The sequence below is a fragment of the Cyprinus carpio genome, chromosome B3 (genome assembly GCF_018340385.1).
Source record: "Cyprinus carpio isolate SPL01 chromosome B3, ASM1834038v1, whole genome shotgun sequence".
Lineage (NCBI taxonomy): Eukaryota > Metazoa > Chordata > Actinopteri > Cypriniformes > Cyprinidae > Cyprinus > Cyprinus carpio.
The window spans coordinates 38,376,670-38,400,201 of NC_056599.1; the positions used below are offsets into that span (position 1 = coordinate 38,376,670).

Here is a 23,532-nt window from a genome sequence, read left to right on the forward strand (position 1 = left end):
TACTTAAGAAAAAAGTCTGTAAAAATATGGCCCATAGTATTGTGAACATGAAGGAATTTTCAGTGCCAAAAATTTTTTACCCATATTTTGAATTACATTTACACATACACATTGTTTTATGGTTAAATGAAAATTTATGGTTAAACTGGAAATGTGCTGATAATTTCCTTGCCAGGACTTTATCTTTTTTTTTTTTCTTCTTACAGTATTATACTTGGAGGTAGTTACATTGCAAAATATGTGATTTGTTATAAATGTGCACATTTGTCTGTTTGTTTGCATACTTGGTGTAAAGTCACTCATCTACTGCATAACAACTTAAGGTGGGAAACTGTAACATCTTTGTGCTAGTATAAGGTTTTCATTTTTATAACTCAGTAATCAACGGCGAAGACTATAGATAAATCATATGTACGCCTAAAATTAGGAAGAAATAAACAAATCACAACAATGATTGTTTAAACTCATGCTTTTTGCTTCTAGAGGCTTTAAACTGAAAACTGATTGTTTGATTTTAAGAAAAGAGTCAGAGTCTACCTTTGGAAGGGCAACTTGAAAGTTGATCTCTTCAGGACCTTCAAAATTGACGACCAGTTTTCTCAAGTACAAATGAAAATCTCACAGCGCAGGCATTTTTATCGCAACCATTCATAATACACACCTGTTACCTCTTCCATTGACTGTTGACCGGCCAAACTAAAGTATTTTATCATGTGAAGCTAGATGGGGGGGTTAAACACAAATTCTCCTAGCTAGGACATTTTGTAGAGGAATTTGCGGCTGTTTATAATTGTGAAAGTAAACAAAAATAAGTCATCAAACTAAATTCTGTCCCATTGTATATACACAATCACTGTCCTATGAGAGTGGAAAACCGGGATAAATATCCTCCGTTCCCGATGGGTATTCTCAGAATCTGAAAGAGTGTCATCGAGGTAGCACCTCTACAAATGGAATGCTCTCTGGACACCTGCCCAGAAGAAATCAGGTTGCACTTGCAATCTACTAATGGTTAAAGCAAAATATGAAGGCGAATGTGAAATCTCTTGTTCTCCGGGCTCTTTCATTCATTATCTTTCACACTCAAAAACCTCATATTGGTAAATAATAGTGTAATATAGATTGACTATTGTCAAATGTTGTGCACACCTTCTCTGAAAGGGAGAGATGAGGAGGAAGATAGGAAAAGGGAAAGAACACCCATGTAGATTTTGTACTTAAGAAGTATATACATGTTGAACATAATGTTGTAAGAAAGTGTGTTCCATCTTTACCTCTCCCTCTCGAGTGTATACTTCAGTATTACCTCTATATAATAACACAATTGTCTATATTTACATACATATCTCTATTCAAGGATATTTATAGCAAGAGACAAGGGGAGAAGGTAGAAACGGGAAGGAGGGTGGGAGTACTCCGCAAGTTTACATTGATGTCACAAACACATAGGGGGAACAGAGCAATATAACAAAGAAAACTTGTCACTCAATAGCTCATGGTGGGCCAAAAAAAAAAAAAACACGTGCAGGGGAGGAGGATTTTTGTGAAACCTTGTTTGACCAGATGGAGATGGAGAGAAAAATAAACAGTCTTTGTCCAATCATGTTGAGGAATTGCCCTTGAGGCACGAGCTCTCTGTCCTCTTTTTCCTCCTTCGTCCATCTTGCGGCCGTGCTTTCTGATAATACTTGTACCTCTGGAACATAAAGCTTTTGACCAGGTACTCACTTTTTAACTGGGTTTATTTCACACTGTTCGGCTTTTGGACTAATATCTGTGAGGGTTTAAAAAGACACAGATTTAGTCTATGATCTGTCTCAATATTTATTAGAGCACTGTGTTGTGTTGCCACGAATCAAGGCTTGTAGCTTGAAGTTATGTTTATTTACCTTGTGCACCGCTTTCCGTAAGATATCCTTGTATGGTCTTCTTGTTGATGTCCTTTACGCTGGTAGTTATAGGCTTGATGCGACAATTTGACTTCCTCTACTGCCCTCTCCTGGGTTGTGGAGCTTCTTCAGATAACTAACCAAAAGGTAATTGATTTAGATTTGGTTTGTTATAGATAGGGTTCCAATCCCCCCACCCAAAAAATTATAATAATAATTTGTCATTATAGTAACAACTGAGATCGCAAGGAAACTATTAATTATCAAGCCAAGATCTTTTGTCCTTGAATGGTGTTTTTAAATTAAGGTTGTGGCCCACAACCTGCTGCCAATAGAACTGAACTTAGAATTACAAACCATAATATTTTTTCTTTTTTTTTTCCCCGTTCGCATTTTCACTGGGGCAAATTGGACTTTAAAGTGGATTCAATTTCAAAAGCACCCTTAAATTGTTGTTAAACGATTTTACTTCTGCACCAAGCCATACAGGTTTTTTTTCTTTTTGACAGACCTAATTACAGATTATTATAGAAATGTATAGATTGAAAGGAATTCTATGCTTGGTTCCTACAAGATCTACGGGCCCTGATGTGAAATGACTGTGAAGATACAAAGTAGGGATGAGCAAACAATGCTTTAAATGAAGTGCTGATGATACCTTTGTCAGGGTCTTTACGTTCATTATCCCAGCACCCATTTCCACTCCCCCCTGTTGGCACCCTGTCAGTTCCCACTGGCGATGGAGGCGGTGGAGTGTTTAGCACAGCCTCCACCCATTGAGAGGTCCCAGGGTGTAAGTGTGAAGAGCGAGTTTTGGTGCAGCCCAACCAATGGCGACAGACGGCTGTTGGAGAAATAGAAAATGGGGCAGGAGTGGGGTCCTGGGGGTGGAGCGTTTGATGGATGGAGTTGGAGGGGAACTGTGAGAATGAGGACAGATGAGGCATGATAAAAAGGAGGGATGTGGCTGTGACTGGTTCTGATTGGCCTGAGAGAGAATCTGTGTAAAATGAAAGGGGAGAATATTACAATTTTATTACACTTTTATGTTAGTAATTAATTTAATTCCCAACCAATAGCAATTGAATATGTCAATCAGCTAGACTTTAAGCCTTTGTGTTAAGAGCTGCTTGTAAAACAGCTGATACATAAATTATTTTTCCTTGGGCCCACAGTGCCATTTAATCAATGAGCAGAAATAAGGAAAAACAAAACAACATGAATTAAAAATAATAATTAAACAGGCAGTCACACTAGAAGACTTTAAAATACATGTGAAAAAACAAAAAAAAAATCAGACACTTGCAACGCGGAATCAGATTTTTTAAAATGCACAAGTACTCAACTTTTTATTTTGTAACACTGCAATCCTGCGAGGTTTTAAACTTTGCTGTCTTTTAATGAGCTAGGAGGTCATGGTGGGGACATATCGATCTTCTATTGGCACACATTTACACATATGAAATTTCCAGATCAGAATTCACAGAGAAAGAAATTGAAACAGATGGAAAACTGACTATCATATGAGCTTTCCCATTTCCATGTCTCCTGAATTTGCATTCATATAAATGTAAAATAAGTGGAGCCGAAAAAGTTGTAATCGCTGACCACCTCTTAATAATATCACAGGTTTTACCTGACCTTGTGGCCTGGATGAAACTGTCTTGTGCTTTGGACTCTGCTGGCTATTATTGGCCCCTACCATTTTGAAGGAGGAGGAGCGCTGGGCAGCCTGGGAAAAGAGATTTTAACAGCAGAACATGACTTCTGATCCCACTATAAAATTAAATATGCATGTCGAAAGTGAATTACTTAAACTAAAGTCATGTATTGAACAATCACAGTGCTAAAACACCTCCAGGCAGTGCAGTTCCACTCCGGTGTGTAGGACTCCAGGGTTAGGTTTGGTGGAGGCGGAGTGTCGGGTGGTGGCTGATTGTTAATTGAAGATGAGGGACACTGACGAAGAGGAGGATTGAAGAGAGTTTGGAAGGGGTCATTTGCCCAGGAGGAGCACTGGCAATGAGAGATGGAGGCTGACCACCAAAGCAGTTGAATTGTAGGAGGCATGGTGGTGGAGCCTTCTTGATTAATCTGGTGGGAGTGGTTTTTTAGCACTGGAAGTGGGACTGGAGATATGGTATCACACCCTGATCTGCGTAATTTGAACAGCAGATCCGGGTAGGGCCTGGTAGGGGACTTTCCGAGGGTGTGTAGAGACAAGGGCTTTGTGGATGACGGACAGGGCCCTCTCCTCCCAGAGTGAACGAGGGCTTCTGGTGTCTGCATAGCTACTTATCATACAGTTTGAGAGTCTGGGTGATATGACTCTCTTAGTATCTCGAGATGGAGGCAAAGAACACCGGGGAGAGTGTGATGGTGCTGTGGTGAAGAGGATGGGAGAGAAAGAATACTTGCTGATGGAGGGAAGTGAGGTAGGATGATTGAAGAGGTAGGAGGGAAAGTGGGGACCAGCGCATGAGCTTGGAGGAAGGGACTGGATGGTTTGGGAATCCACCACCAACCAAAAGGCTGCATTTCTGTTGGCTAACTGCCCGTGCCAACCACCACCAACCGTGCTACAATGTTACTATTAACACCCTTTAGAATCACCTTCCATCCACATTTTATCCCTGTCTCTATGGGCTTCTTTCACAGGCCTCCTTCTACCGTTTTCGCTGCCAATGAGGAAGTAGGGGAAGAGGCAGATGAAGATAGATGTCGGACGTAGCTAGCCCAGAACCAGCTTTGGCTTGGCCTTCGTTTGACTCAGCTCACACTCGGATTTGTTTGATGATGAGAGGCCCTGAGTATGTTGCGTGGTTTTCCCAGTTTTGCTTGGGGTCTTTGGCCTCTCCCTGGAAGGGTCAGTTGTCTCTGAGCCGGGCCTTAAGAAATGGTGGGATCGGCTCTCATTTGTCTCTGGCGGAAAACCACCAGCAATCGAACCACCCAACAAACCTGAGGACCCTTGAAGCTCCTACTTAACAACACCACCAGGTCCAAGGCAGGTCAAGGCCCCCCCAGCTTCCCAGAGTTCACAGTGTTGCTACTAAACACCTCAACGCACTAGAACAGAGACTTTTAGATTGGAGGCCCCTTTTACCCTTTCTGGTACCAACCACTGAGCTTCCTTGGACCTGCCAGAACGCCAGGCATCCTTCGTCCATATTTTTCTCCTTACCGGTTTTTCCGTCCTACGGTTTAGTAGTGGATGAGGGACGCTCGTGTGGGCTGGAGAAGGGGAGGGTGGTGGGGTTGCACCCTGAGGGATGCAGAAAGAAGAAAAGAGCGGTGGCATTATGAGGATGAGAGATGACAAGAAGGTTTTGACTTTTTGGATGTTTTTTTTTGGTCTAGTGATGAGGAAATAAGAGGAGGAGGGTGGCTTCAGACGGACCAAAACTGTTCTTGCTAGATCTGGGGATTCTTCTTCAGATGGATGTCGGCTATGTTTTGGGTGTTTCGGATTTAATTTTGGACTGGGTCTGAAAGGGTAAAGGGGGTCTCAGGAGGAGGAAGGAAGTAGTGAGTGAGTCCTCTAGTGAAGGGGGGTAGTCTGAATACCAGTGTCTTTTTAGCTCCATCTAAGGAGAAAGCAGTCTATCTCCGGACGATCCGCAGAGACGGTCAGATTCATATTCCATGATTAACGGAGGCAGGCTGTTGAGGCGAGGTGGGCCGGGGATCTGCTCCTGTGCTCCTCATATGGTTCTCTCCTTATCATCTGATCGTCTCCTTCGTTTCTTCTTCCTTCTTACGATGTTTGTCTTGAGCTCTGGGATGGGTCATGCGGGAAGCAAAGTTGGCTAGGGGTGGTTGATCCTCGGTAACTTGTGGTGGTTGTGTGTAGTGGTGGTAACGGTGGATGGTACGTTTGATCGCAAAAAAAAAAAGATCACGAGCCAAGTGAGATTCCTGAACTGGACGGGGGTTTTCTACAACAGGTCTAATATCTGCTAGTCTCCTGTCCCTGTCATAGATCTCTTTCTTCATAACCATCTCTTTCTCTCGGTCTCTAATGTCACTGACTTCCTCGGCTCCTCTTTTGTAATGCCCTCTCTCGCGGGACATCACTTGCCTGATGGGGGAACTCCCTGATATCTTATATCCCTATCTCTCCTTCGTTCAATCTCTGCTTCTGGAGTTCTCTGTCTCGCTCTCTATCTGTTATCATCTCTAGCGCCAAAGGTCCCATTATAACGGTCTCTTTAATGGTACCCACTCTCGCAATCTTTCTCACCTCTCTTTATCTCGGTCTCTATCTTTGTGTGCGATCCTCAGAGTGAACTGCGGACCAGGATCTGAGGACTGTGTGGTGTATGTGACGGCTGTTTTTTGCGTTTTCTGGGAATGGGAGTGGGAGGGGAGGAGAAGGAATGTTCTGGAGTGCATCCCTGCGTATATCTTTTTCCTCTTGTGACTATCACTTTGGCTACTTCTCCCTCTATCCCCTATCTTTGTCTTTGGTTCTCTTTTACACTACTTTTTCATCGGTCTCCACATCTCTGTGCTTTCTCTTTACCTTCACCTGACTCCTTTTATTCTTTCCTTTTTTCCTCTTTTCCTTATCTGCCCCTTCTTTCCGCGTGCGTCTATCCCTTGTCCTTTGAACTCTTGGAGGATTTGAGACTCCTTGCTTTTACTCAGTGGGATAGAGGTGGAGGAATTGGGAAAGGAAGGAGAGGGCAAAGGCAAAAAACAGGAAACAGGTGGCGGTGTGATTATGGATGCAGAGAAGAAGGGCAGGATCTGAACACTCTCTTTCCATGTTCTACTTGTCAGTTTTCGTCTTAAATCTCCGACACACACAGTAAGGCCACTGGTTCCCTCTCCCATCTTCCCTCAGCACGGACAGATGGACAAAATCCCATCTCCCTCTAAACAACCGGTGAAGAGCCTCTCACCCCCCGTTTTGTGGACACCGGCGTTCCTTGAAGATAACGAGGGGACTGCCTGAGAGGATGGAAGCAGCAACACCTCCCTCCCTTCAGCCAATCACTCGTCCCTTCCTCTTTCATTGGCACCCACTATCTCTTCTCCTTCTTCTATCTCAGAGTGCTCAGAGTCTGTTCCCCGTTCTCTTTGATTTTTTCCCTGTTCCCTTATTCTATCTTTGATGGATCGCTGCTGTTGAGTTCTAAAGGTACATTACTGAACACTGAAGATGGAGCATCAATTTCATGACGAATCTGGAGGGGGGGACCCCGCTCTGTGCCAGCAGGTTGTTCCCACATTTCCACGGCTCTGTCAGCTTTCGCAACATTTCCTTTCACTATTAATGCTGCTTCCATCCTTCATTCTCCTCATCCAACACTTTTTATCCTCCTCTGTTTCAGAGACTGGAGAAACCTGTTGGCTCAAACGGATATCTATGTATCAACCTCTTCCTCCTCGTCCTCAGTGGATGACCCGATCTCTCTCCCACCTCGCCTTCTGTTGGGTTTGTTTGGAAACCGGGGTCGTATATCTCATTCTCTAAAACTCTCCCTCTGTCCATCATTGCATGGATGTGTGAAAGATGAAGATGGAGGACAGAAGTGAGGGATTAGAAGAAGAACGTTGCACCACGGCATCGATGATGGATGGCAAAACAAAGATGACGAAGGGGGATGACACAAAGTCTCCAAGTTCCTTTGCTGACCCTGCTGTCTCCAGCATGGTGCCTCTGTCCTCATTCCTCATGGTAGTTTGTACCCATTCCACCAGGAGATGACGACGAGGAGGAGGAGGGGGGGAAAGAGGGAGGAGCAGACGAAGGAGATGATGGGTGAGTTGGAAAGGTGATGAAAGGGGAGAGGGCTTTTGGCCATCTCTATGATTGCCATCAGCGTTTTTGAACGAAGAGAGGCCGGTTGCATTTGTCCCGAGGGCTTGAATTTACAGTTGAAGTAAACATCCAGAAAAAGAGCCTGAAGGCAAAAAAAAAAAAAAAAAAACTGTCTATAGAAACTATCTTTTTCCTTAAAGAAGGTGGGAAGTGAAAATTTCCATTTAAGAAGGACCTAAGAAAGACAATGAAAAAAAATGGTATTAGTTTGATCACACAGTACTAGTACTATTTACATTACATTAGGCAAGCTATGGACTTGAACCTACCTGGCTTCTGGTAACCAAGATTTGGGGGTAACACATGGTCAATTGGAGCAAAGCAAGAGATGCGCCATTCTCTACTTTCACTTCTGCTGTTAGCATCCACACTCAAAGTCACCTAAAGAAAGAAGAAAAAAATATGAGTTTATAGTTTGTCAGTAACACACGTCTTAACAACCCAAACAGGCCTCAACAATAAACCTATTTTTCCAGCTGACCCTGTTAAGCCAGTATTTCAGAATATTACTTGCACTGTTGACATTTTCATATGTCCCTGTGGAGACAAAAAAAAATAAAAAAATGATTGCAAATTTTATTTTTGACCTTTTTAAGTGTTAAGGTGCCAAAGCAAAAATACACATTTATAAATATTAAATTACAAATATTCAGACAAATAACAACTTCAATACAGAAGAAAAAATAAAAAAAAAAAAATAATCTGATTATTCTCCCATACAGATATGCACCAATGAAATACACCATGAAGTATGGACAACAATGAAATGGCAAAGGTTTTTTTTTGACAGATTTTGTTTGATTTGATTAGGACATGGACAAAAATTCAATAGTTAATATGTATCATAATATAATTTTTTTCAATAATGGTGATATTGTTTTTACACACATTTCCGATATTTCAATATACATTAGCAGTGGTTTCCCATACATTGGTTTATTGGGGTGTTGACTTCGTGAATAAACATGAGCACTGAACGGTTTTTCAACGGTGGGGGGTCGGTTCCAATTTTCCGTGGTTCGGTTTCGGTGTATCATGGTTTTAGGGTCACGGTTTCGGTTACAGTTCGGTATGTGCTATGTTTATGGAAAAAACTATTACATTCAAATAAATCAAATAAAAAAAGTTGTTTTTTTTAACTACAAACAACAATACAAATAAATACAGTAGAGTAAAGATACAAATAAAATTTGTTTTTTTAGGTAGGTCTATCATTAGTTTAAGGTACAGAAATTAAATAAAGTAATTCAAATGTAAAACAGCATTGCATATTTGACTCTATAAATTATAGATGGATCTTTAGTATAGTTACAAAAGCTATTCAATCAAGAGCGGTGACGTGATTTCTTTGTTGTTGCGTTTTGCTTATATTAAGACTGTCACTTTAAGAGAATGCACTGACCCAGTACGTTCAGCCGGCTATATCTGCTATAGGGATAACTATACCAAGATGGATATTTTATTTGACATAATTTTTATGTGAATTTGTAAATTCAAACACAAATACTTCAGAGGAGAGCTTACATATTTGCGCGGTGTTCTGAGGACACAGGTTTGCGTGCTTCGGATGAGCACATGCACAAATCTTCCTCACTGCGGCGTCCGTGGCCTTGCGTTCCGGTCCCTCTGTCTCTTAAAGGTTTTTTAAACTGGCAAAGTGCTTTAGAACTGAGTGTAGCTTAAACGCAGAGATATTCAATGTGTGATGTTAGGTCTCACCTGCACAACGTCTGATCAGCACCCGGGTTGATGAATGACTGCTCATATTCCAGCATATGTCATTCGTATTGAAACGAGACGGTTTGAGGGATGGTTTGTCCAGGTTTTTTTTGTTTTTTTTTTTCCATCCGCTGTTGTTGTAATGTATTGGGAAGCCAGAATGTTGCATCCAACAACAGAAAACATACAAATTGCCGAACACTGTTTTTTTTTACGTGGTTATTTATAAGAAACCATATTACAGATGAGTTGTCAGATTTAAGTTGAACCGCAGCAGTCCTTAGCGTTGTGCCCCCGACCGTGTCGTGGAGAGAACCGTTACGGTTTTAAATTTTTTTTTACACACACCGGTTACCTTCCACCCCTAATGAGCAATACCACGTTTCAAAATTCAAAACGCGGCGAGGGTGTTGTTTATATGAATGTGTCTTGAAAGGGAACCGACTGGTCTTCGGAAAAAGTTCATGACATTTTAATTTGATCTCTTGATTACCGCCATTATCGGGTGGGAAAAGAAAGGGGGGGGGGGGGGGGGGGGGAGGAGGGAAAGGGGGAGGAAACCGCTAGGTCTATGGGTCTCAAAGCGCCATCTCCTGACGTACAGAGGAATCATTTGCATTTTCAGAAGGCCGTCTTATCCAGCAACATGATTTTGTTGTTGATCATTTTTTTTTGTTCTGTTGCAGCAACCGGAGAGAACTTTCATACTGTTTTCCTTGCTGAATTACATATGGTTTCAATTCTATGAGAATAATTATTTGTAAGTCGCTTTGGATAAAGCACGATGCTCTTGGCTAAGGACTATAATGTAAATGTAATCAGCCCTACATACCAGTCCAAACGTTTTTCGAGCAGTGACGATTGAAATATTTCTATTTAAAATAACTGCTGTCTATCTTCACATATATTTTAAAATTGTAATTTATCTGTGATCAAAAGGGGGTATGAATTTTCAGCATCATTATGCCAGGCTTCAGTGTCACATGAATCCTCAGAAATCATTTCTACTATGATGATTTGCTCTGCACTCCAAGAAAACATTTATTATTATCAATATTTACAACAGTAAGAGTACTTTTTTTTCTGGGATTCTTTGATGAATTAGCAAAGCATCCAAAGAATCAGGGTGGGGTATTTGAAAATTAATACTTTTATTTAGCAAGGATGCTTTACATTTTGAGATAAAGATCTGAGACATTTTATAATGTTACAATGATTTCTAATTCAGATAATAAATGCTGATCTTCTGGACTCTTCTTCATAAGAAAAGAAACCTGGAACAACATTCTGCTCAGCCTGTTTTCCAACATAATAATACATGTTTTGCGAGCAGCAAATCAGAATATTAGAACGATTTATGAAGCGATACATGTGTGACCTGGAGGCTAATACATGCTAAAAATTCAACTCCTGAAATCACCAGGAATATCGGAAAAAAAAAATATAAAATTATTAAATCTGACCTGTATTTGTAACCTCATGCTTAGATTGCACAGACAACTACTGGAAGAGGAGCTGAGCTTGAAAAAATGTAATGTTTACTATCATCCTCCTGCAATTACTGACACACTATTGTCCTCCTGCATTACCTGACACCACTATTTTCATGTTTAACATAGCTGTTTTCATGTTTTTAAACTGCTGTTGACACATTCTATTAGGTTGTTCAAAAAGTTCTGACATAGCGATTACCCAATTGGTATAGACATTTTTATTATAAATGGCAATTTTCACGCTAACATTTGAGTGATGTGAGCAGATTCTCAAAAACGACGGGTCCGATGGGTCATTGTGTCAACGCTCAACAGATATGACTGGGAGTGGCTACGCCTGTCATCGCTTCAACCTCGTCACCACAGATGAGCGGCTCGGTTGAAAGAGGAGGTCACGGAGCCAATCACAGTCATATCTTTGTTGACCGCTTGGGGCGAAAAATCGGAGGTTGTTTTTTTAAAATGTCAAGTACGAAAATGATATTGACAGTGGGTCGGATTTGGTTTTGTTTTGACAAAAACTAATCTGTATTGTGTAAAGGCTGCTACATAAATAAGGTATGACTTGACTTGAATTCGACAGGTTCTAATGGAACCAGCTGTGGTAATAACAAATCTTTGATTTAAAATGTTAAAATGCTTTTCCCCTTTCTAGTCCAGCCCACCTTTCAAAGACAATTTTGTTAATACACAGCTGTCAACCACAGCAATCGACAAGTATATCCTGTGGAGATAACACACTTCACATCCCCGTACAAGTAAAACAAAAAGGCAAAAAACTAAGTCAAACTTTTGGTGCTAGTATTGCCCTCCAAACTTTGAAACGTATGTGATGAAGATTAAGCACCTTACCAGTCCAGGTACTCGAGGTTTGTGAGCTGAGATGAGAGACAAGAAGGAGAAACACAGGCTCAGAGGAAGTAAAAAACAGCAGCCCATACAAGAAACTTATTCAAAGGGCACCGATTTCAAAGCTGGTAAATTAAAGACAGAAAAAGCAGGTGTTAACAGAACTGTTTACAAAATATGAAAGATTGAATAAATAAGGTTAACACAAATCTTAATAGGATAATAATAAGAGGTATATTGTCTCTTGAGAAAAAATATTAAGAAAGTCTAAGGTATAGTTGTATGTTGTTTGTGTGTATGTTTGTTTGATTTAGAAGTAAAATTAATAATAGTAATAATGGAAGATGGGTTAAGAAGGGTGAAATAAAAATAAGAAAAGAAAGAAGGGAAACATTAAGGAATATTAAGAAGTGAGGGGAGAGCCAGATGTGAATGGCTGAACTAGTGAATATTAATCTAATTGTAATAAAAGTATATATATATAATATTAGTATGATAAAAAGGTGAAGATGAGAAAATAGATATAAAATATAAAAAGGATGAAAGGAAAAAAAATTGAAGAAAAAAATTGATACATGTGGAAATTAATCAATGTATATGTTAAATATAAACAAAAGAAGAAACGAAAATGTGTTAATGAAATAAAAGAGATATGGAAAAAAAGAAGTCTGGAGAAATAATGAGGCTTCACCCGCTATGATAACCATACCTGAGAGACGAGAGGACACTACTTCTGCATTAAATCTCTGTCTTTAACTTGAAGAGCTATCTCAGGGGAACTTGATTACTCGAGTGAACTGATGAGAACGCTTGATCTGTGTTGACGCTCAACCCTGAGCCTTCGCTTCTTGACCCAGTGACAGCAGCACTGACCGTGTGCAGTGAATGAAACTGATGTTAGATGATGCTAGAGACGATGCGATCAAGTACGTGCTCCACTGCAGTGTTTGCCTGTGTGCTCACTTGTTATCTGTCATTTAATAACCACCAATACTACACTGTACGTCTCATTCTGAATGCACTGAGATCACTATCTGCATTTCTCATCTGTGCTTCATTTTAAGCAACCTTCTTGCACTAGCAGTAATAATTTAAAGCCTACAATTTGTCGCCCCGAAGGTTAGCTGGCTAGCTAAGTTTGACAAGCTATGAGAGCCGTTTTACCTTCATAGTGCAGAGAAGAGCCGGTGATGAATCCCAAAGTGATGAGCTGCTAAAACCCGCCACAGTGTTTTGTGTACTTTAAAACGACATGCAGAGGCACGAAACATTTTTCTTAAAGAAACAACATAAGAGGCCCTTCCCATCCGATTCCGCCATTTTGGTTCCCCTTTGGTGAAACTGCCGGCATGGGCTTATGGGAAATGATGTTTTTCATCAAAGACTATTTCTGTGGCGGCGGGTAGGATTAAATGATCAAATTGCATTAACATTTATATTAATTAATAAATGTCATGTAGTTGATTCTTGCTGGTCTAATATATGGTGATTGTTTGATTCTGATACTCAAGTGATTTTGAAATTATTAGTTTAATAATACAGTATTTGATTTTAAATTTGGTCTTTAAATGCAACCGAATGATGCTAGGTTTTTGTTTGAGCTTTCATGATGGTTAATTCTAACCATTCAATTATTGTTACAACATCTTGAAAACATTTTGCTTTGTGTCCTTTTTTTGTCATGAACATTTGTATTGTTTTCAATAATGCTTTCAATTTTTTATGCACTTTATTTTTTATGCATAGCCTACGTTGCATTGAAGGTAGACCTAACATTTTTTCAGATCATGCATTCCCGGGGAATCAAACCATCTCCTTGGTGTTGCTATTACATCTTTTGTCTTGTGCACACAAACAAAAACAGTCAGATTATTTTTTAATATATGAAAACATTTTAATCACAAACATGCACATTATGTAAGATTTCAAGTGATCCTTCATTCACTGCTGTTCTAATTAGGTTGGTATCATCCGAATAGGCCTACCATATCCCAGACCTGCAGTGTTTAAATAATGCTTATTACTCCGGTGAAGTGCATGCAGCAGACTCTCTAGGGGTTTTACAGTAATTCTCCAGGTCGAAATAGTCACAGTAGAAATGACAGCACTGCTCTACAATGCCTCTTTTGCAACAGTGCCTCTCTCTCCACTCTGAGCAGCTGCTCCAGTCTGCCGCAGAAAGGGGACCTTTTCCTCATCATGAGCCTGTTGAAAACTGAATTTTAATTTAATTTAATTAATTAATCACAAAATTTCCATTTTCTCCAAAGCATTCAGATGGAAAGCCCCATTGCACTTTAATTCATAAAGAGTGATACCGGGAGGTTTGGTGGGTTAAAGGTACCCTAGTCAAAAATTTAGCTAGCTGTAATTTATAAACTTTTTAATTAAATTAAATTCGCTACAAAAATTAAAGTCTCTAGGCTTTGTATTTCACCTATGATGTCCCTTTTCTGACTTAAATACAGGGGTTAAAATGCTACTTGTAAAAATGGTTTACGCCCTATGGCTCAATTTCAGGCCCTTTTCTGTTTTCTTGCTTGACTAAAACTAAAAAGTAAATTTCTTGTAGTTGGAGAAGGGGTTATAGATAAAGGGAAACAAAAGGGATTAAACAACTTTAAGAATTTTTAGTTTTTATGTGTAGTGTGTTAATTTATAACCCCCAATATGTTTTTAAAACACTAAAGGTATAATTATTGCCAAAAATGTTCTTTTTCCTAACTAGTTTCTCAAATTAGCTTTATTTACAAAGCAATTTTAAAAACACCGGATTCTAAGTGTCTTACTTACCCGAAAGATTGGGAACCAGATAGGAAAGGTTCTTTGCCCCACCGTAGAGAGCTTTGACCAAACAAGGGGGTTTCCCTTTTTCCGCCGCTTCGACCAAGCCCTTTCGCACAAGAGAGCCAGGGCAGAGGAGCATCCACTGTAATTACGAAATTAAAGCAGAAACGCAAATGAACCCTTCAATGAAAGGTTCTTAATGAAATGGCTCGGCCAGGCTGTGTAGGAGCCCCTTTCACACGGGGGCCCTTTCCAATGGAAACCCGAAGGGCCTTGATCCCCAAAACCCCCCGGGGGCCCCCCAAACCGGGTCACCAAAAAAATGAAAAAAACTATTCAGAAATGTACGCTAGCTCATGTTCATTATCAGGCAGTAATTTGATGTCTGTCTTCTACTGAACTTAAAATAACAATTTTCATTATGTGCAAAGAAGGAAAGTCATACAAACATGTAATTAGGTAAATGGTGATTTGATCCAAGTTAATGATACAACAGTAAGTTAAATGGTGATCAAAGTTATGACATTTTTAGGTGAGGGGAGGGGTTATAGATGAAAAGGCATTTACAAATATTGGTATGTTTTAAAAAAACATTTACTCAAAAATGTTTTTAGATTACTCTGTTAAAATGGTGATAAATTTAATTACCAATAATAGTTTAATTTATAATTTATTTTTCTTCTACTCTCTTAGATTATAGCTGCTTAACCTCTTAAAAGCCACACGCGGGTTGGCTATACGGTGGTGGTAGAAGATATTTCGACTGAAACTTTCCTTTTTTGCCCGGTAACCGTTTTTGCATCAGGCTGGTTTCCTTTCACGCGGCGACTACACTGAAACTTAATTTAGATCAAGAAGTGGACGAGAACGAAATTACCTTCGCGTTCTCCTTGCTATAAAGGTGGCTGGAATGCGGCATCACCGAGAAGACGCGGTTCGCCAGCCAGACTCACCGGAGGCGTGCTCTCCATGGCACGCCTGGCGGGCGCGATGAAGAGACTACTTTGTCACCACAGACGGGCGGCAGCGCTTGCACGAGCTGGATCCCCACGGCGCTGACTCCGCGGGCGCTGCTGGCGCGTCACCAGAAGCCAGCGCACAGGGGAACAGCAGGAGCAATCCCGATCTGTGCATTTCTCGCCACGAGGAAACTTAACCGGATCGCGAGACGCAAAATAGCATCTTTATCCGGTGAGATTGTGTTCTGTGAGAGAGTGAAAGTTGTGGCTTTGTGTGCTGGGTTGTGTCTCTTTCCTCTTGTAATCTCAATTTCTAAGCCGGACTCTGCGGTTTTATGAGGTCCATCAGTATGAGCTACCTGAATAACTAGCCTCCAGTGGCATCACCTTCAATCAGTACAAATAATTACCCCTATCAGCTCACCTCAGTCATCCCAGCCTTTCTCTTCCTGACCCCCAATTTGTTTAATTACCCCTATTAAGCTTTATAAAAACCGGTGCTGCTTTCATCTCTCTGTCTTTTTCTCAGTGTTGTCTGAATGCCAGCATAGCTGCACAAGCTTTTTTTTTTGGGTGCCTATTGTCTGGTCCTATTGGCTTTCTCACTAATTAGTGCTCATGTTCTGAGGATAACTCTTGCAGTAAGAAGTATTATTTTTACATGATTAAAAAAGGAAGAACACAATACAGCAAACCTGTGCCCACAGACAGGACCAAATGCACGACGTAGTTTTATTTGCAGTGTTGTGAACGAGTGAGAGAGGATGGGTGGGATTAGTTTAGGAAAACTCGAAGCTAAATCTGAGGCCTGTCAGATTACAAAGAGGAACATATGAAGACAGAGACACTAAACACATGCCGTTTGCAAGAAAACGCATCACATTTTTAAAATCTGTGCTTTTTAAAACCACAGAGGGTAAGTGCAGAAATATGTATGTGTCTCTAATATTGAATAAGGTAATATCAGTATTTTTTTTGAAATATTCTTCACAAAAACGAACATTTTATATTTGGTTGATTATTAATTATTAGGTATGCCTGTGGACGTGGAGAAGATTATCCAGTTTATCAAACAAGGCGACCAGGACAATGTTCAAATACATCTGGTTGATTACAACACTAGGTAAATACAATTTCAAGCACAATGCTGAATTTAATTAAATATAATAAGATTAATACTGTGCTTAATATGGTCACTGTGCCAGAAGAAAAAAAAAAACTTAGAATCTACTACTACTTCTACAACACTCAGATATTAGCAGTTTCCATGACAACAGAACTGGGGTAAACCTGAAGGGTGTTTCTCATTACTTATCCAGTCATTTTACAATTTCTGCAGTGTGGTGAAGTTTTAATGTGTCTAGCATTTGCAGAGCCTTCAAATTCTGCCGCTCATATATTTCATCTTTTAATTCTCCCTTTGGTTTTCACAGAACTCGCAATGTTTCTTTTTTGATGTAGAGGAAAGAGAGAGAAGAAAGGTAAATTCTAAAGTCTGTGCTAGTGTTTCAGTGTTTATCTGTCTGCCCTCAACCCGAGGGCACACATGGCTTGGATTAACACAGCTAATAATGTAAATCTCACTCATCCACCTTCACTTATCTTTATCCCTCACTCCACCCTCATCTCATTCATTCGGTGTAATATAATAATCACAAGCATGTTTTTAATCATGATTTCTCTCTTTTTGTCACATACTTATTATTCTTGGCTGAACTGAGAACAGCAAAGAGAGCTGGAAGAGGTAAATCTTTCACATGACCTACAGAAAAAGAGCAGGTATTTGCTGTAGATAAATAAAGAAGGGAGCGAAACATCTGTGGGGAAGAAAAACGAGAGAGGTGTGTAATCTGAAACTAATATAATCACCGTCTATCTCACCCTATGGCCCCTGTACATACCGATACCCCGAGCGTCTGTGTCAGATGTGCCTGTAAACTCTATTGAGCTCATTATTTTGTTGTTACTAAGCACCAATTATTGTGTTGTGTGTCCAAAAGATAACTTATTGGTTCTCATGCATTCACAAGAGCCATTTACACTGTTACCCTCTTCGTGATGCCCGGGCTCACAAAGCTTTTATAAATTAAAGCTAATGTAATCTCTCCTCTGTGTTGAAGGATTGTACCCAAAGCCTTTAATGGTCTTCAGTGAGCTTCAATGTTCTGTTGTTTATATATGTAATGAAGCAGACCATGGTTTAAATCTGACTCTTGTGTTTGAAGGGCAAGCACTGACTTCATTCTTTTCATTCACCTCTCATTATGCAAAAAGCTTATATGATTTGTTGTTGTTTGCTTGTACCTCTCTTTCTCTTGTCTCTTGTGAATGTTTGTTCTTCTCCACTCAGTTCCGCAGAAATAAAGTGAAGAGTATGTTCCAGACTCTGACTCAGATGTTGACTCTGATAAGAATGAGGATCCCGATCTTGTTCTGCGGAGGGTGAGTCAAACTTCTTTCCTAAACTTTTTTTCACAACTTCTTCTTTTTAACTTTTTTCATTAAAATGTGTCCAAAAGCACAATCCAGCACCATATCCATATATTCTAGTTAATTTTACAAATTCAAAATTGAAGAGTTTTCTTCCTGGCAGTCTGTCTGTCTGTCTGTCTGTCTGTCTGTCTGTCTGTCTGTCTATCTGGCTGGCTGTCTATCTGTCTGTCTGTCTGTCTGTCTGTCTGTCTCTGTCTATCTGTCTGTCTGTCTGTCTGTCTGTTGTCTTCTATCTGTCTATCTGTCTGTCTTCTGCTGTCTTTTCTATCTGTCTGTCTGTCTTCTGTCTCTTCGTCTGTCTGTTGTCTATCTATCTATCTTCTATTCTTCTATCTGTCTATCTATCTATCTTCTTCTGTCTTCTATCTATCTTCTTTCTGTCTGTTTTGTCTGTCTTGTCTGTCTGTTCTGTCTGTCTCTATCTGTCTATCGGGTCTTCTATCTGTCGTCTGTCTCTGTCTGTCTGTCTGTCTTCTATCTGTCTTCTCTGCTTCCTTCTATTTTCTCTTTTATCTTCTGTCTGCTGTCTGTCTGTCTGTCTATTTTCTTCTATCTGTCTGTCTTCTGTCTTTGTCTGTCTGTCTTCGTATCTATCTGTCTGTCTGTCCTGTCTTCTGTCTATCTCTGCTGTCTGTCCTGTCTGTCTATCTTCTATCTGTCTGTCTCTGTTCTGTCTGTCTCTGTCTGTCTGTCTTTTCTTTTTATCACTAATCTGTCTTCTTCTGTTTTATTCTATTATCTATCTTCTGTCTGTCTGTCTCGTCTGTCTGTCTGTCGTCTGTCTATCTATCATTTCTTCTATCTTTTCTATCTATCTATCTATCTGTCTGTCTGTCTGTCTGTCTATCTGTCTATTTGGCTGTCTGTCTATCTGGCTGTCTGTCTATCTGTCTGTCTGTCTGTCTGTCTGTCTGTCTATCTGCTCTGTTATTTCTGTCTGTCTGTCTGTCTTCTTCTGTCTGTCTTTCTTCTATCTTATCTTCTGTCTCTGTCTGTCTGTCTGTCCTGTCTGTCTGTCTGTCTGTTTCTTCTGTCTGTCTGTCTGTCGTCTCGTTCTGTCTGTCTGTCTGTTGTCTATCTATCTGTTGTCTGTCTGTTCTATTCCCTATCTGTCTGTCTGGTCTGTCTGTTCTTTTCTTTCTCTGTCTTTTCTGTCGTCTGTCTATCTGTCTGTCTCTGTCTATCTATTCTTCTATCTATCTATCTGTCTGTCTGTTGTCTGTCTGTCTGTTCTCTCCTTTTCTGTCTGTCTTCTGTCTGTTTTCTTCTATGTATCTGTCTGTCTTGTCTTATCTCGCTGTCTCCTGTCTTTCTCTGTCTTCTGTTGTCTGTTTTCTGTCTGTCTTCTTTCTGTCTATCATCTGTCTGTCTCTGTCTGTCTTCTGTCTGTCTCTTCTGTCTATCTGCCCTTTCTTCTGTCTGTCTGTCTGTCTGTCTCTCTATCTATCTATCTGTCTGTCTGTCTGTCTGTCTGTCTGTCTGTCTCTCTATCTATCGTTAAATATTATAGTTGAATTTCAGTTCCTTACATTCAAACCGTAACTAAAATTAGAAAGCTTGTCCACATGTGTTTGGCCATGTTGTGTTTGATTATATATTCCCATCAAATACAATGCTAAAAATTCAAACCTTTCCATCTTTTTCCTCTCTGTCTCTTCCAGATGCAGCTGCGCTCTGATCTGGTTCATTGCTGCGGCTGCAGCCAGGGGTTTTGGGGGTGTGTCTGCGAACTCTGCAATTATCTCACGTGATCAAAGGCCTTGTCTCCCCTGATCACAGACTACGCCATTCTAACTCCTTGCTCGACTCAGGGGCATCTCCACCCTGCTTACCTGGCCTGAAGAAGAGGAGGCTGAGTGGGGCTCCCACAGTGACATCACTCCTGAGAATGAGAGAGAAAACATGTCTGGATAATAATGGCAGCAGTACACAACAACAACTGTTACAGGGAGGGAGATGATTCAGTCTGTGTCTCTCTAGCCTGTGCTGAAAACCCTTTTGGGCAGGAAGGAGGCTTGCAGTCCTGTGAATGTGACATCTAACTGTAATATTGGGAGAGAAACACAAATGACTGCCAAAAAAAAATGGAGGAAAGATGGGGTCTGTGGACTGTTGACAAGAGGGAAGAAAGATGCTAGAGTGGAAAAGAATGAGGAGAGGGAGGAGAAATATGATCATGGAGAGGTCTGGAGGAAGAGGCGATGAAGGCTTTGTGCAATGTCATCTACATAGCCTGAAAGCACAAGAAGAGCCAGCATCTGAGGTGTGGGCTCAAATTGTTACATGTGAAGCATTTGCCAAGTACGGTGTCAATATATATTTCAATATCGTTATAGAAAACTCACTCTCTCATTCTCTCACGCTTTTTTCTTCTTCACCAGGTTACTCCATGACCTGTTGAGAGACTTAAAGATGGTACACATTCTCCTCACCTCCAAGTGGTCAGTTTATGAACTGCGACTTCCTTTCTGTTGATGCTTTACTGCCTGAGCTTAGGATAGGCTCCCCCAGGTAATAATCAATGATACAAATATGGAATTAGGTATTGTTAGTGATACATAAATTTTTTCAAAGTTTATTGGGTTGTTGGAGTACCATTTTTCAGGGTAATGACTTCTTGGTGGACAGAAAGATGGAGCCCGGACTCCCCATTAAATATTTTGGTAACACCTTGAATTTCTTTTCCAGCATTAATGAATAACTAAGAGAACAAATGAGGGAAGCAATATTAGCACTCTAGTTAACTACCCAGTATCTAACAAAAACTCTGATTATGGAATTATTACGTAATAGTGCTTAGTCGGATATGATGGGTTTACTATTAACTAATCAGTAACTACTGTTTTTTCATACCTCCTTAGAACTACTTAGAAAATACTGTATACAGGTTCAAATTGAAAAATACATAATGTATAATTAATTCTAAAGTGAAGTTCATGGTAACCCACTAGTAATGACTCAAGTACTACCGAGTTCTTCAGAATGAATTACAAGTTATTTGGATCAGTATTCTAAAGTGAAGATCATGAAAACTCCCTAGTAATGACCTGAATCATTGCAAGCTCTTGAGGGTTCTGTAAGTATTCATTTTGCGAGATTTGGTAACACTTAAATCATTATTAGTGGGTTACTGTGATCGTCACTTTAGAATACTTATCCAAATAATGAGTCATTTTTTCAGAAGGGTGTAGGGGCCAACACTTTAGTCACTACTATCCAATACCTTTCATGTATCTCAAAAAGCTTACGATGTCAGTCAATATCAAGGAGTTGTGATGCTTTTCACTATAGAATACTGAGTAATCAGTAGTTCCTTTAGAAGGTTTTGCTTATACTAGAGTCATTACCAGTGGGTTAACATGATCTTCAATTTAGGCATTCCCGCTTATACAGTATGCACAATTCACATGAATTATGAACATGCTTTATACAGTAGTTCTTAGTAGTGGATGTATGAAAAAATAGTAGACCTTACCCAATGGGTAGCTAATAAAGAACTGCCAGTTTCCCGGCACAGGCACTATACTTACTTTAAATCGTTAAATCAAGAGTTTCTTGTTAGGTAGTTGCTTTCTACAAAATTAATAATGCATTAGTCATGTGTTTCTGTGTAGTTATTCATTAACAATGAGAAACAGTATTCTAAAGTGAAGCTTGCTTGATAGAAGCGGTTATCTTTTAGCTTTTTGAATTCTGTTTTCAAATGTGCTTATTTTTTGCATAATGCAAATTTTATAAAACAATTCATTTGAAATAAAACAACAGTTAGAGGACCCCTGCAGTATCAGCGTAGACCATTGTGTTAGGGAGAACCTAAAACTGCCTGTTTCTTTTCTGTGGGCATTTCAAGAGACTCATTCTGTAGTTAGCTCTTCGCAATGTCAGGAGCGCAGCGTGGTATTATGCTGATGACTGCTGCTCTGGAACAGTGTTTGGAAGTAATGCTGGGGTGAAACACATGAAGGTGCTGACTGACCTCACAGCACCCCCCTGTGTGTAGGGAGGGTGACTCCAGCGCGCCCTTGAGGTTTCTCAAGACCCTGTTCAGCATTAGCCACCTACAGTGTGTGCACAGACAGGAGTAGATGAGGTAAAATCCTGCCTTTTTTCCCTGTGGCTATTTCTTTAACCCTTAATGACCGCAGCTGGGTGTTCCCATCATTAACTCTATTTACACAGTATTACAGAATTACAAAATTATTAAAGAGGAATTGACGCATAAAGAGCTAAGGAGCTAAGCCATTGTTTTATGGCTGATATATTTATTTTTCGCACTTACCGAAATTATGCATGATCAAACATAAAGATAACTGTTAATTTTTTTATATGAGCAGAATGGAATTGAACAAACCATCAAACAGCGCAAAACTTCACATATCATCACACGTAATAATTCAAATGCTAATACCCAACTGATGCTGTGGTTCCAACCCCAAAAAATGATATCACTTTCACGGATGGTGTCATTAAAAAAACTTTAAAATATATATAAAATATTTTAAATATGAAAAGCTCTAAGGCCCTGTACATTATCATGTAGGGAGATAAAAACAAGATTTTTCTAATAAAGCCAAAATGAGTGTTGGGAAGGAAATGTGGTGGGCTACAGATGACAAGAGTTACCCTTTTCAAATGTAATAGAGCATCTCAATTACTTTGTTAAAGTAATGTAACTGATTACATTTTGATTACTTTTAATTGCTTTTCAATTTTTTTTAATTTTATTTTTTATTTTTTTCTAAACTCTTAACCATTTTTTAAGCATTTAAAGCAGACAGGGTTAACCTTACAGTAGCACTTTCAACACTGATTGCCTGTCAGACTTTCAATTAAGATTCTAATAATTTAATTTTAAAGCACAGCCATCACAAATCAGACTTTATCATATCTCTTTACTTTGATATACTTCTGAGGAGTTAAATACAGATTTAAAATCATAAAAAAATATAGTTCAATAGCTATGATACTGTTTTTGAAATCAAATCTTTACGTGCAGATAACCAGGCACCTAACAATGCCGTGGAAAAACAGTTAATTTAAAAACAAAGCATATACACAAGCCCAAATAGGAAATAAGCAAAATCAAATAAACATGCACCCTCTTCTGTGTCCTAAACTCCTAAAACATTGGTGTCTCATATTTTGGAGCAGTCAATGCAATTTGAGAAAGAAATCAATCAGATCTGTGCGTGTGTGAAAATATTCAGATGTAACCCCCTTTTGTAAACGTTCATAAGATATTAAGTAAATGGATTTAATGAATGAATGAATGAATGAATGAATAAGGCATGGAAAAGAATTCTTAATTTGATTACCCACACACACACACACACATATATATGTATGTATAGAAGGAGAACAAACAAGCATACCATAACAGGGGCCGGGCCTCTGTTAAGAAATCTATTTTTACTGTCAATGTTTGGTTCTCCCTTCACCACAGGAAGGCTGCAGATTTGTATCGTCACCTAGCTGCAGTCCTCGTCACTGTCTACTAGAGTGCCCTGTGGGGA

General features: G+C 39.7%; 1 long non-coding RNA gene and 2 pseudogenes across 1 annotated transcript; 1 reads left to right on the plus strand and 2 right to left on the minus strand.

The window, feature by feature from the left end:
* Positions 1-1,600: 1,600 nt before the first annotated feature.
* Positions 1,601-2,904, minus strand: LOC122136832 (annotated as a pseudogene).
* Positions 2,905-6,366: 3,462 nt separating this feature from the next.
* LOC122136833 lies at positions 6,367-7,574 on the minus strand (annotated as a pseudogene).
* An 8,365-nt stretch (positions 7,575-15,939) lies between these two features.
* On the plus strand, positions 15,940-16,614 carry LOC122136903. Its single transcript, XR_006154390.1, has 3 exons — positions 15,940-16,167; positions 16,269-16,442; positions 16,559-16,614. It is a non-coding gene; the product is annotated as an uncharacterized LOC122136903 (long non-coding RNA).
* The last annotated feature ends 6,918 nt before the right edge of the window (positions 16,615-23,532 follow it).